Source organism: Arachis ipaensis, chromosome B3 (assembly GCF_059453495.1).
Source record: "Arachis ipaensis isolate K30076 ecotype BB chromosome B3, ASM5945349v1, whole genome shotgun sequence".
In the NCBI taxonomy this organism is placed as follows: Eukaryota; Viridiplantae; Streptophyta; class Magnoliopsida; order Fabales; family Fabaceae; genus Arachis; species Arachis ipaensis.
This window is the reverse complement of record NC_142438.1, coordinates 55,237,357-55,251,274: the sequence shown is the minus strand read 5'-3', so window position 1 is coordinate 55,251,274 and position 13,918 is coordinate 55,237,357. Positions and strand designations below refer to the sequence as shown.

Here is a 13,918-nt window from a genome sequence, read left to right as displayed (position 1 = left end):
GTTTTCAAAACTTACATATCTTTTCAAATTATTTTCAACTCCTCTTAACTTTTCTTGTATACAGTAATAAGTTTTCATAATTAATTGCATCATTCTTCTTCTACTCCCTTCTATCTTATTTTGCTCGAGGACGAGCAAAGCTTTTAAGTTTGGTGTGGAAAAGCTCAGCTTCTTGCTTTCCATAACCATTAATGGCACCTAAGGCCGGAGAAACCTCTAGGAAGAGAAGCAACAAAGGCAAGGAAGAGACATAGAGGAGCTCAAGCACTCCATAAGATCTTCAAGAGGAAGAACTAGCCGCTATTACTAAGGTGGACCCGTTCTTTAACTTCCTTGTTCTTATTTTTCTGTTTTTTTTTTAATTCTATGCTTTATGTTTTGTCTATGTTTGTGTCTTTATTACATGATCATTAGTGTCTAGTGTCTATGCCTTAAAGCTATGAATGTCCTATGAATCCTTCACCTTTCTTAAATGAAAAATGTTTTTAATTGCAAAAGAACAAGAAGTACATGATTTCGAGTTCTATCTTGAAATTAGTTAAATTACTTTGATGTGGTGACAATACTTTTTGTTTTTTTGAATGAATGCTTGAACAGTGCATATTTTTGAAATTGTTGTTTATGAATGTTAAAATTGTTGGCTCTTGAAAGAATGATGAAAAAGGAGAAATGTTATTTGATAATCTGAAAAATCATAAAATTGATTCTTGAAGCAAGAAAAAGTAGTGAATACAAAAGCTTGCGGAAAAAAAAAGAGAAGAAAAAAAATGGTGAAAAAGATAAATAGAGCAAAAGAAAGAAAAAGAAAAAGCAAGCAGAAAAAGCTAGTAACCCTTTAAACCAAAAGACAAGGGTAGAAAAGGATCCAAGGCTTTGAGCATTAATGGATAGGAGGGCCCAAAGGAATAAAATTCTGGCCTAAGCGGCTAAACCAAGCTGTCCCTAACCATGTGCTTGTGGCGTGAAGGTGTCAAGTGAAAAGCTTGAGACTGAGCGGTTAAAGTCGTGGTCCAAAGCAAAAAAAAAAGAGTATACTTAAGAACTCTGGGCACCTCTAACTTGGGACTCTAGCAAAGCTGAGTCAGAATCTGAAAAGGTTCACCTAGTTATGTTTCTGTGGCATTTATGTATCCGATGGTAATACTGGAAAACAAGATGCTTAGGGTCACGGCCAAGACTCATAAAGTAGCTGTGTTCAAGAATCAACATACTAAACTAGGAGAATCAATAACACTATCTGAATTCTGAGTTCCTATGGATGCCAATCATTCTGAACTTCAAAGGATAAAGTGAGATGCCAAAACTTTTCAGAGGCAAAAAAGCTACTAGTCCCGCTCATCTAATTAAAACTAATCTTCATTGATATTTTTGAAATTTATTGTATTTTCTCTTCTTTTTATCCTATTTTGTTTTTAGTTGCTTGGGGATAAGCAACAATTTAAGTTTGGTGTTGTGATAAGCGGATAATTTATACGCTTTTTGGCATTGTTTTTAGGTAGTTTTTAGTATGTTTTAGTTACTTTTTATTATATTTTTATTAGTTTTATGCAAAAATCACATTTCTGGACTTTACTATGAGTTTATGTGTTTTTCTATAATTTCAGGTATTTTCTGGCTGAAATTGAGGGACCTGAGCAAAAATCTGATTCAGAGGCTGAGAAAGGGCTGCAGAGGCTGATGGATTCTGACCCTTCTGCACTCGAAGTGGATTTTCTGGAGCTACAGAAGCCCAATTGGCGCGCTCTCAATTGCGTTGTAAATTAGACATCTTTGGGCTTTCTAGCAATATATAATAGTTCATATTTTGCCCGAGATCTGATGGCGCAAACTGGCGTTAAACGCCAGCCAGAGACCCTTTTTTGGCGTAAAACGCCAGAACTGGCACACTTCTTGGCGTTAAACGCCCATTTTGCAACCAAGGTGGCATTTAACTCCAATTTGAGGCACATGCATGGGGAAGCTTGAAAGCTCAGCCCAAACACTCACCAAGTGGGCCTCGAAAGTGGATTTCTACACTATCTGTACTTAGTTACTCATTTTTCGTAAACCTAAGTTACTAGTTTAGTATAAAAACTACTTTTAGAGATTCATTTTGCAACTCATGACATTTACATTTCATATTGTATCTTCTATGGCATGAGTCTCTAAATCCCATAGGTGGGGGTGAGGAGCTCTGCTGTGTCTCAATGGATTAATGCAATTACTATTGTTTTCTATTCAATCACGCTTGATTCTGTTCTAAGATACTCACTCGTACTTCAACATAGAGAATATGATGATCTGTGACACTCATCATCATTCTCAAATTTATGAACGCGTGCTTGACAACCACTCCCGTTCAACCTGAGCTCAATGTAGTCATTGGGCGACAGCTTGAGTGCGTATCTCTTGGGTTTCTAATCTACGAGTTTGATTTGCATCTCCTGACAACAGAGAATTTGAATCCGTGAGATTAGAACCTTCATGATAGAGGCTAGAACCAATTGGCAGCATTCCTGAGATCCGGAAAGTCTAAACCTTGTCTGTGGTATTTCGAGTAGGATCTGGAACGGGATGACTGTGACGAGCTTCAAACTCGAGAATGTTGGGCGCAGTGACAGTGTGCAAAAGGATAGAGAGATCCTATTCCGACACAAGTGAGAACCGGCAGATGATTAGTCGTGCAGTAGCTGTACCTGGTATTTTTCATCCGAGACGAGAGATCCGACAGTTGATTAGCCGTACAGAAACCGTACTTGGTATTTTTCATCCGAGAGGACGGATGGTAGCCATTAACAACGGTGATCCACCAACATACAGCTTGCCATGGAAGGAAGCCATGCGTGTTTGGAGAAGAAGACAGTAGGAAAGCAGAGATTCAAATGACAGAGCATCTCCAAAACCTCAACCTGTTCCTCATTACTGAATCACAAGTATCATTCATTTCATGTTATTTACTTTTCATAAACGAAATCATTTTGATCACTAATCTCCTGACTAAGATGTACAAGATAACCCTAGCTTGCTTCAAGCCGACAATCTCCGTAGGATCGACCCTTACTCACGTAATGTTTTACTTGGACGACCCAGTGCACTTGCTGGTTAGTTGCACCGGAGTTGTGAAAAGTGGGATCACAATTCTGTGCACCAGTCCCTCCACCCAAATTTTGGGTGATTTCTCCACCCCTGATTGTATGTCTTAGAATATGGATCATTGTTGGGATTCCTAGGACCACTCCCCATGTAATTGACCTATTCAGAAGAGGATTGAGCATAATCATAAGTATCATTTTGCACAAAATTACCTGCCATGTCATAAGAGGCCTCTTGAGGTGGATTTTGGGTGTTGATAGCTGAGACTTGCATGCCACCCATCTGCTGAGTAAGTAGATTTATTTGTTGAGACATAAGCTTGTTCTGAGCAAAAAGAGCATTAACAGCTTCCACTTCCAACACGCCTCTCTTCTGAGACGTCCCAGAGTTCACAGGATTCCTGTTAGATGAGTATAAATATTGGTTGCTAGCCACCAATTCAATGAGCTCAATAGTCTCCTCTGGTGTCTTCTTCTTGTACAATGAACCACCTGCAAAAGTATCTAAGCTCATCTTGGACATCTCACCCAAGCCTTCATAGAAGATATCTAGTTGGGTCCATTTGGAGAACATGTCCGGAGGGCATTGCCTAGTTAGTAACTTGTATCTCTCCCAAGCTTCATAAAGAGTTTCACCATCCTTCTGCCTGAAAGTCTGAACCTCCAACCTAAGCTTAGTCAGCTTCTTTGGTAGGAAAAATTTAGTAAGAAACTCAGTAACAACCTTTTCCCAAGTATCCAAACTCTCCTTGGGTTGGAAATCTAGCCATAGCTTTGCTTTATCCCTCAGAGCAAACGGGAAGAGCATGAGTTTGTACACCTCAGGGTTCACTCCATTTGTCTTCACAGTATCACAAATCTACAGAAAATCAGATATAAATTGATTTGGATCTTCATGAGGAAGTCCATGATACTGGCAATTTTGTTGCACCAGGGTAACCAATTGTGGCTTCAACTTAAAGTTGTTCGCAGCTATAGGAGGCACCACAATGCTTTTTCTATAAAGATCCACAGTAGGGGCAGAATAAGAGCCAAGCATTCTCCTTTGTTGCTCATCCCCATTCGGATTTGCCACATTGGCATTAGCAGCATTGTTAGAATCCATAGTGGATTTTGTAGCCTTGTAAAGTCTTGCTTGTTGTAAACGTCGTCTACACGTCCTTTCAGGTTCAGGGTTAAAGTCTAACAGAGGTTCCTTGTCTCTGTTCCTGCTCATAAACAGACAGAAGACAAGAAAAGATGGGATTCTCTACGTCAGAGTATAGAGAACTCCCAGTGAGGTAACCTGTGTAATATAATAAAATAGAAATACTAAATAAATAAAACAAAAAATTTTCGAAAATGATAACAGAAATTAGACAAAAAATTTCGAAAATTAATGGAAAAAATAAACAAGAAAATTAGAATAAAATTTAACTAGGTAACACAAAACTTAATTTCAGAAATTAAGGAAAAATATTAATACTAATTTTTCAAAATTAATAAAGCAACAAATAAAAAAATTAAAACTAAGACGCCTAATCTAAGCAATCAAACAACTAATAGTTGTTAATCACAGTCAATCCCCGGCAACGGCTCCAAAAACTTGGTGCAGAATTTATAATCCACAAACTAACCGGCAAGTGCACCGGGTCGTACCAAGTAATACCTCAGGTGAGTGAGGGTCGATCCCACGAGGATTGATGGATCAAGCAACAATAATTGATTGATTGGCTTAGTTAGACAAATAGAAAAGAGTGTTTTGGTATTCAAAAGCATCAAACAATAATTCAGAAGATCAAAAGGCAGACACGTAAATAAGTTGAAAATAATATGTATGGAGAAACAGTTAAGGCTTCAGAGTTATCTATTTTCCGGATTGACTTTTCTTACTAACTATTTTAATCATGCAAGATTTAATTCATGGCAAACTATATGTGACTAGACCCTAATTCCTTAGACCTTTCTAGACTCCTCTAAAATTCATCAACCGCCAATTCATTGGTCACTTAATTCCAATTAGAGGGTGAAGCTTAATTCTAGTTTATATGCCACAGAAATCCTAATTACCCAAATATAGGAGTATTATATGTCACGTATCCTGTTAAATCCAGATAATTAGAATTTAGGAGAAATTGTTTTCAAGCTGTTGGTCAAGTAAAGAGCTTTTCCAAGTTATACAAGAACTCAATTAGAAAGAGGGTCATACTTCCGTTCCACCCAAATTCATAAGATAAAGAACGAAAACAATTCTTGAATAGAAATCAATACATGAATTAAAATAGAAAAATAATAGTATCAATCCATACAATAGATAGAGCTCCTAACCTTAACAGTGGAGGTTTAGTTACTCATGGTTTAGAGAGAAAATAAGGATTCTGATAAAAATGTATTTTGGCTGAAGTGGAATGAAAAGTTAACTAATTGGAATCCCCCTTTTATATCTAATCCTAATTAAATTTAAAATCTATCTTCAAAAACTAAATATAATATCTTTTCCTATTTTAAAATTAAAGTTTAAATCAGAATTTAAAATCAGCATTTTCTGCACTTTGCGCTTGTCACGCATACGCGTCAGTCACGCATACGCGTCGATGGTCTTCTTCGCGTGTCACGCGTACGCGTCAGGTACGCACACGCGTCGCCATAGAACACTCCAAATCACGCGTACGCGTCAGGTACGCGCACGCGTCGCTCCTCGCTGTCATCTCCTTTAATTCTTGTGCTGATTCCATTTGTGCAAGCTTCCTCTCCATCTTCTAAGTCATCCATGCTCTATATAGCCTTTTTCTCTTTTTCTATGGAAACTCCCTTAAATCCAACCAGATGCTACCTAAAATAAACAGAATTGCACAAGACTCAAATTAGCATCCATAGTGGCTAAAAGATAATTAATTCTTGATTAAACTCAACAAATTAAATGCAAATTCACTAGAAAAAGATAGAAAAGATGCTCACGCATCACGTACTCCTCAATGTTTGGGGTTAACTAGGCGAGATTGACTCATCATAATTACCATAGTTGTGGTTGTGGCAATGATGGGATTCTTAGACTCTCATTCCCAATTCAAGGCTCTTTATTGCATTTATACCATTTTCACTAGTTTTGATCTTGTTTCTCTTTACTTGTATTAATTAACAATTTTGCTCATTCCTTAGTTCTTTCATTTCTTAAGTTTCTTTTAATCTTTCGTTCCTTGATTCAAAACCCCTTTTCCTCACAACTAAAAGTGTAACACTTCCAATTGCATCCTAAGGAGAACGACCCGAGGTTGAATTACTCTTGATCTCGGTTATAATTTGATTTGAATTTAAACATTTGATTGGGGAATTACTTGTCGGTCTAGACTATACTTTCAATGGTAGAATTCTATTTTGTGAAAAAAATTCTAGATCGACGATAAATTCTCTTCTTTCAAATTTGGCGCCGTTGCCGGGGATGCAATCGGTGTTATATCTTTTGGTTGTTATAAATATGTTAATAGTGTAAATAGTACTTTTTGGTTGTTTGTTTGCTTTTGTTAGTAAGTTTTTGTTTATAATTCCTTTATGACTTTTTCACACCATTACCACAATGAATCCTACTGGAACCCAGACACTTACCTTTCTAGTCACCAATTCTATACACCATCACCTCACTACATACAAAACCAAAACCCTTACCCTCATGAGTTTGATTGTCAACCTTCATCATCTCAATCTTCACCTTCACATATGGATCAAGCCACACAAAAAATATTTTTCATGCTCATTCAAGAACAACAAGAGTTCCGGAAAAAGCAAGAGCAAGTCATGTTTACAGTAGCGGAAACTCTTGACCGGTTAGCTCATTTCATTCATGCCACAACCAAGAAATTTCAATGGATGAATGTGTAGAACCAAGTGAAAAGTATGGAGTGAGCGAAGAATTACAAAATCAAGTGGTAGATATCAAGTCACAACATGAAGTACAAGAGGAGATAAATGAAGAGTTAGTAGGAAATGATCAAGAGGATTCCATCATTCAAGATTTGTTGTCCAAATTGGTCAACCCCGCCAATGACCTTCATGAGCCTCCCTCATTGAATTTGGAAGGAGATGTTGATGTGGACTTCACACAACCCCCAATTTTTTACTTGAGTGATAATGAGGAAGATTCAAAAGAGGTTAAGGAAGATTTTAGCTACCAAGAAGTGAATATATGTGTGCAAGAGCGAATTGAGTGGGTGAAGACTTCTCCGACAAGCTTTCTAGGCCCGCATCAATATGCCATCTTGGAGACGGATTGTCAACTTCAAACCTTTCTTGGAGTAGTAGGTGGTGAAGAGAAGAATGTTATTTGGCAAGGAAATAGAAAATTTATCAAGGGAGCCAAATCAACATTTGGAACTCAATTTTGGTGCAAGAATAACTTTAGTGGATTCTGGGGAGTGCACAAGCATGTCAATGGTAATAGAGGAACTCAAGTATGGGATCCGGGTATTAATTTCAAGAATCAACACTTATGGATCCTAGTTGCTAGCTTGAAGTCTCTTAAGAGGTTGATACAATTCATTTGGGACCCCGGAGGTCAAATCAAGAGCAAACTTGGTTGGAGATTCAAGGAGGAGTAGAAACATAAGCCACCCTAACAAGGATCTCCTCACCAAGTCCAACTTAAGGACTTTAAACCAAAGTGCTAGTTGGGAGACACCCTACCATGGTAATATCCTTCTAACCTTCTCTCTTTTAGCTTTTGTTTCATGAATAATTGGTTATTTTGCTTGGTTGGTTAGTTTTATTTTGAAGTATGTTGGGTAATTTTAGTGAAATAATGTGTTTTTGGGAGTTTTATGATGTTTTGGGACTTGAAAACCTGTTTTGGACATCAAGTTTGATGCCTTAGAGGAAAAATTTTTATTGCAGGAATAGAGTCTTGTGCGTCCGCACAGCCTTGTGCGCATGCACAGTACCCCTGTTTTCTCATCCCTGTTCATCCACATAGTAACGAGCGCACGCACACCCCCAAACGCTCCCTCTGTTTGCAACACGCGCACGGCTGGTGCATGTGTATACACCTTTCTTTTCTCCCTGTGCGACCGCACACATCAACCTAATCACCTTTTAAAAAAAAAGAGAGAACCACCTGTGCGCGCGCATAGATATGTGCACCCGCACAGACCTTGGCAATCCCTCTGGTCGCAGCACACGCATCCCTTGTGCATGTGAACACAACCCCTTCTTTCCTTTTGTGCATTCGCACGTCCCTTGTGCGTCCGCACAGGTCGCGATACCTGATAAAATACTATTTTATGGTTTATTTTGTGCTCAATTGAGTGGATTTTATCAATCTTTCATACACGTATTCATATGATTTGCATGAGTTTACGTTTTCCTTCCTAATTTTGTGCTATGATTGAAAACATGCTTCTTTGGTCTTAATTTTGATATGTTTAATCTTCTCTTATTACCATTCGATGCCTTGATATGTGTGTTAAATGTTTTCAGAGATTATACGGCAGGAATGAATTAGAGGATGGAAAGGAAACATGCAAAAGTGGAAGAAATACAAGAAGTTGAAGAAATTGCTAAGCTGTCCAGCCTGACCTCTTCGCACTCAAACGGTCATACTTTGAGCTACAGAGGTCCAAATGAGATGGTTCTAGTTGCGTTGGAAAGCTAAAATCTAGAGCTTCGCAACGATATATAATTTGTCATAGCTGCCCCGAAGCCAGACGACGTGAACGCGTGGATCACGCGGACGCATGACCTGGCAGAAACGCAATCCACGCAAACGCGTGGACGACGCTTCCGCGTCACTTTCCCGCGACCTGTACGTACCAGAATATGCTGGGGGCGATTTCTGGGCTATTTTTGACCCAGTTTTTGGCCCAGAAAACTCAGATTAGAGGCTATAAAGTGGGAGAATGCATCCATTCATGGGAGGTCTTCCATTATTCAATTTACATAATTTTGGGATTAGATGTAGTTTTTAGAGAGAGAGAGAGGTTCTCTCCTCTCTCTTAGGTTTTAGGATTAGGATTCCTCTTAAAGGATTTAGGATTTCAACTTCTTCTCAAGTTCAATATTCCTTTTATATTTTTATTTATTCTAATGCTTTTATTCGTATCTGACTTATGTTACCAATTTGGCTTATGAACTCTTTATGTTTAGATTGATTTTCTTTTATTAATTCAATTGAGGTATTTCAGATTTATGATTTTTATTTAGCTCTTCATATTCTCGTCTTTAATTGATTGATTGGAGACTCTTGAGTTATCAAACTCATCGTGATTGATAATTGTTATTTTTTCTAATCGAATTGAATTCCAATAACTCTAGTCCTTCCTTAGGAATTGGCTAGGACTTGAGGATCAAACTGATTAGTCCACTTGACTTTCCTTTGCTTTAGTAAAGGTTAACTAAGTGGGATTAAAACCCAATTATCATCACCATTGATAAGGATAACTAGGATAGGAATTCTATTTTTCATACCTTGCCAAGAGTTTTATTAGATATTAATTTATTAATTCCAGCAATTTATTTTCCTTGTTCAACCTTTTGAAACCCAAAAACACTGTTTTTCATAACCAATAATAAATCATACTTCCCTGCAATTCCTTGAGAAGACGACCCGAGGTTTGAATACTTCGGTTTATAAATTTTATTGGGTTTGTTACTTGTGACAACCAAAACTTTTGTACGAAAGGATTTTCCATTGGTTTAGAAACTATACTTACAACGTGATTACTTTTATTCTTTACCGATAGAAAAACCAGTTCGTCAGAATGGCGCCGTTGCCGGGGAATTGCATACGTGTGCCTTATTATTAGTTATTGTAAATATTTGCTTTTAAATTGATTTATTTTCGAAAAAAAAAATTCAGATTTTTAATTTTAAATTTTTTTATCTTATCTTATCTTAGTTTTAAATTTCAAAATTCAAATTTTTTTTTCAAAAAAAATCATATATTTTTCAAAAAATCTTATCTTATCTTATTTCAAATTCAAATTTCAAATCTTTTCTCTTATTTTATTTTATTTTATTTTATTTTCCTTTGCTTGTTTATTTGTTTTTATTTTTAATTTTTATTAGCTATTATGAGATCTCACCCCCATCGCTTTAAGTTTGGTTCCAATGTTGTTATAAAGAATGGAAACTATAATGAAAATAGGCATCAAAGTTGGAAGAATCAAAGATGGGAGGAGCCACAAGGATTCGATCAACCCTCATGGCAACAACCACCTCCAATGGACTATCAACAACCACCACCATATGCCTATGAACCCCCTCTTCAACATGACTTTGGACCACCATACTCACAAGTCCCTTTCCACCATTCACCTCCATATGACCCTAACCCATATCCACCATACCAACCATCTTATGAGCCAAATGAACCGTACATAGAACCACCCCCATTCCAACAAAATTACTCTCAGGAGCCACTACCTCAATATTCACCATCTCCATATCCTTATCAAGAAGAACCACCTTCCTATTATGAACCCTTTCTCCAAAATAATGAACCTTCATATCCACCCTAATCTCCAATGGATGACTTCCTTCGTGGTCTTCTTCAAGGGCAAGCGAAGATGCAAAGGGATGTAGTGGAACTCGCGACTGCCTTAACCGAGGTAGTAAATAAATTAGCTTCTCAACATCTGAGCACTCAAAGTACTCCCATGGTTGCATGTGGAGAATCAAAAGAAGAGCGTAGCATGAAGGAGACACTAGAAACTTCGGTGGACAATGAGAAACATGGCTTTGTATTGGAACAAGTGGAGGAAGCCATAATAGTTGCAGAGGAAGAAATGGTTGAAGATTTAGGAGATGCTGAACCTCCATGGAAAAGTCAGGTTATAGAACCTCCTTCCAAGGCGATTGAAATTGATGATGAGGAGGGTGTACAACCTCCAAGGCATATCATAGTTGAAGACTTAGAAGAGGTTGGTCAAGAGATGGAGATTAAAGAAGAAGAAGCACAGCCTCCCATGCACTTGGTGAGCAATGAAGAAGAGATTGAATTGGAAAAAAGCTACCAAGAGAAAGAGGTTGATATTGAAGAAACTTGCAAAGAGGTGAAAGTTGTCAGAGAAGAGCACAAGGGAGTGGAGCTTGCAAATTCGTTAGAAATACCTCCCCCTAAGTTGCCATCATCCTTTACAACATTCAAGTGGGTAAAATTCATATCCCTTAGCTTTCTAATTCCACTTGAATATGGGCTACTGGAGACGGATGGTCAACTTAGAGCTCTTTGTGGCATTAAGAGTAAGAGGAAGATGGTTAGTGGTTGGAGTTGTCAAGCAAGGTTCAACATGGTTGTGTGCTCAAAGTTTAAATGCAAGGGTTGGTGTAAAGCTCAACTGAATGGGTCTAGGAAGTTGTTTGGCCGCTTTAGTGAGAATTCAGATTGCTTGCTACCCGGATGGAATCATAATGATCAACAAGAAGACGGGTGCAAAAGCAAGATTTGGGACCCCGGAATTCATTCTGGCAATCAACACTCTTGGGGCCTTGTCACTTGCTTTAACTTGCTTGAAGGCTTTCTGCGCCTAATTTGGGATCCCGGAGGATACTGGAATTGCAAACATTGGTGGAGATTCAAGGATCAGTACAAGCACAAGCCACCATAACAAAGGACTCCCCAAATGTCTAACTTAAGGACTTTAACTAAAAGTGCTAGGTGGGGAGACAACCCACCATGGTATGATCGTTCCTTTTTCAATTTTAATTTTATTTCGTTTTGTTTGTTTTTAAATTTTATTTTATTTCATTGAACCTGGAATTATTCATAACATCCACATTAACATTGCATTTTGCATTCTATAAAAAAATAGAAGAAAAATGGCACGCGACGCAACAGCGTCGCCGACGCGTCCGCGTCATATGTGCGTTGGGAAGAAAACAAGATTGAATTCGCGTGGCTGGAGGCGTGCCTTTGGCACAAATTGATCCACGCGACCGCGTCGCCGACGCGTCTGCATCATGTGGGAAAAATGCCTCCCACGCGTCCGCGTCACCCACGCGAACGCGTGGCCCTGTAAAATCGACGTAAACGGGTGTTTGGCAGCAAGTTAGGCTGGAATGGGGATGGAACGGTGCTAGAAGCACAAGCCTTACCACGCGAACGCGTGCCCCACGCGTCCTCGTCATTTTACAAATATGGCCATCCACGCGATCGCGTCACCCACGCGAACGCGTCACCCCAGATTTTTGGCAAAAATGCATTTAAACAGAGAGTTGTGCGTACGCGAGACTGCTCTCGCGCCACTAGCACAACTCGAGTCACGCGTCCGCGTGCCCCACGCGTCCGCGTCACCTGAACTTATCGCACACCACGCGACCGCGTCACCCACGCGTCCGCGTCGCCCGCGTCCCACAACTTATCCTGATCAGTGCCAATTATCTTATGTTTTCTTTTCTAATCCTAATTTTTTTTCTATCTTTTCTTCTTTCTTCTTTCTTTCTTACTTCATCTTTTTAACTTCTCATCCCTCTTCACTTCCATTCTATTTTATTTAATTTATTTGCATACTTTCATCCATTGCATTTTAATTTTGGGTATATTTTTATTTTCTTTTCTAAAATTATTACTTTTTTCATTGGTGTTAAAATTTTCTCATTCAACTGTTACATCTTTTTGAATTATTCTGGTGCTTCATGCCTTGTTTTATTCTAATTGGGTATTATTATTCATAAGTCAATGCTAATTTTTATAATACTGATATTCCTTTTTCATTGATATGCACTTACACTATTTTGCATTACCCACACCCTCTTTCCCATTGTTGCAATTCTTGCACTATTGATATGCCGTATGCTTCTACTATTTTCTCACTGCATGTTGTAGCTACCATGTAATTGTGACCTTTATTATTTGGTATTACCAACCCATATTTTATTTATTTTTCTTATCTTTATTTCTGGGTTACTTTTTTCCTTTTTCCTCTTCTTTCAGGATGGCCACCGAGGAAGGAAAAAGGAAGAAGTTCTATATGGAGAGACAGGCAAGTCAATCTGTACAATCTATAGAGAAAGGCATCAGTTGGAGCAGCCCGTCCACTTGTACATCTTAGCATGCACCGAGGACGGTGCAACCTTTAAGTGTGGGGAGGTCGATACCGATCTCCATGGGTTAGTTATTCTCTTCTCAACACCAATGTCTTATTTTCTTCATTAGTTCATTGTTGCATTGCATAATAGATTGCATGTGTAGTTGATTGTTTGCATTTAAATACTACTTGGTTGAAAAATAATAAATTTATTTCTAGGACCCTATTTTTGAAAAAAAAATTGTTTCACTAATTTAAATAAAAAAATTAAAATTTTCTATGTGTTAAATTTGTTTGAAGTTGTATTTGGAACATGGTTTTTGAGTCAAAGAACACACAACCTGTGAGATTTTGAGATTAATTACATGGTTACATTAGTTAACCATAAATATTTTATTCTTGTGTGTTTTCTTCTCTATAATTGCAATCTTTACTTTGTTCCACTCTATATGTCCATTATTTAGTGTATTTACATGCTTGCATATGATTGAGGCTATTACTTATTTTCACTCACTTATCCCAAATAAGCCTACCGTTTTATGTCACCCTTGTTAGCCACTTTGAGCTTTTTAACCCCCCTCCATTCCATAACCACATTACTAGCCTTAAGCAGAAAAACAAAATAAAAATTCCAAGTTGAATCCTTGGTTAGCTTAAGATAGATATTGTGTATAATTTAAGTATGGAGAATTTTATGGGAACATAGGATGATAGAAAAAAAAAAGGGGGGGGGGGAATTAAATTGAATAAGTTATTTGAAAATTTGGGAAGCATGCTCATGTGAAATCAAAATAATTAAATTACCATGTGCATTGAAAAAAAATATTAAGTAATTAAATAAGGGGATACAAAAAA

General features: G+C 37.9%; 1 non-coding gene across 1 annotated transcript; it reads left to right on the top strand.

The window, feature by feature from the left end:
* Positions 1–3,640: 3,640 nt before the first annotated feature.
* On the top strand, positions 3,641–3,746 carry LOC148570695 (small nucleolar RNA R71). The gene has a single exon (XR_015908500.1). It is a non-coding gene; the product is annotated as a small nucleolar RNA R71 (small nucleolar RNA).
* Positions 3,747–13,918: the final 10,172 nt, after the last annotated feature.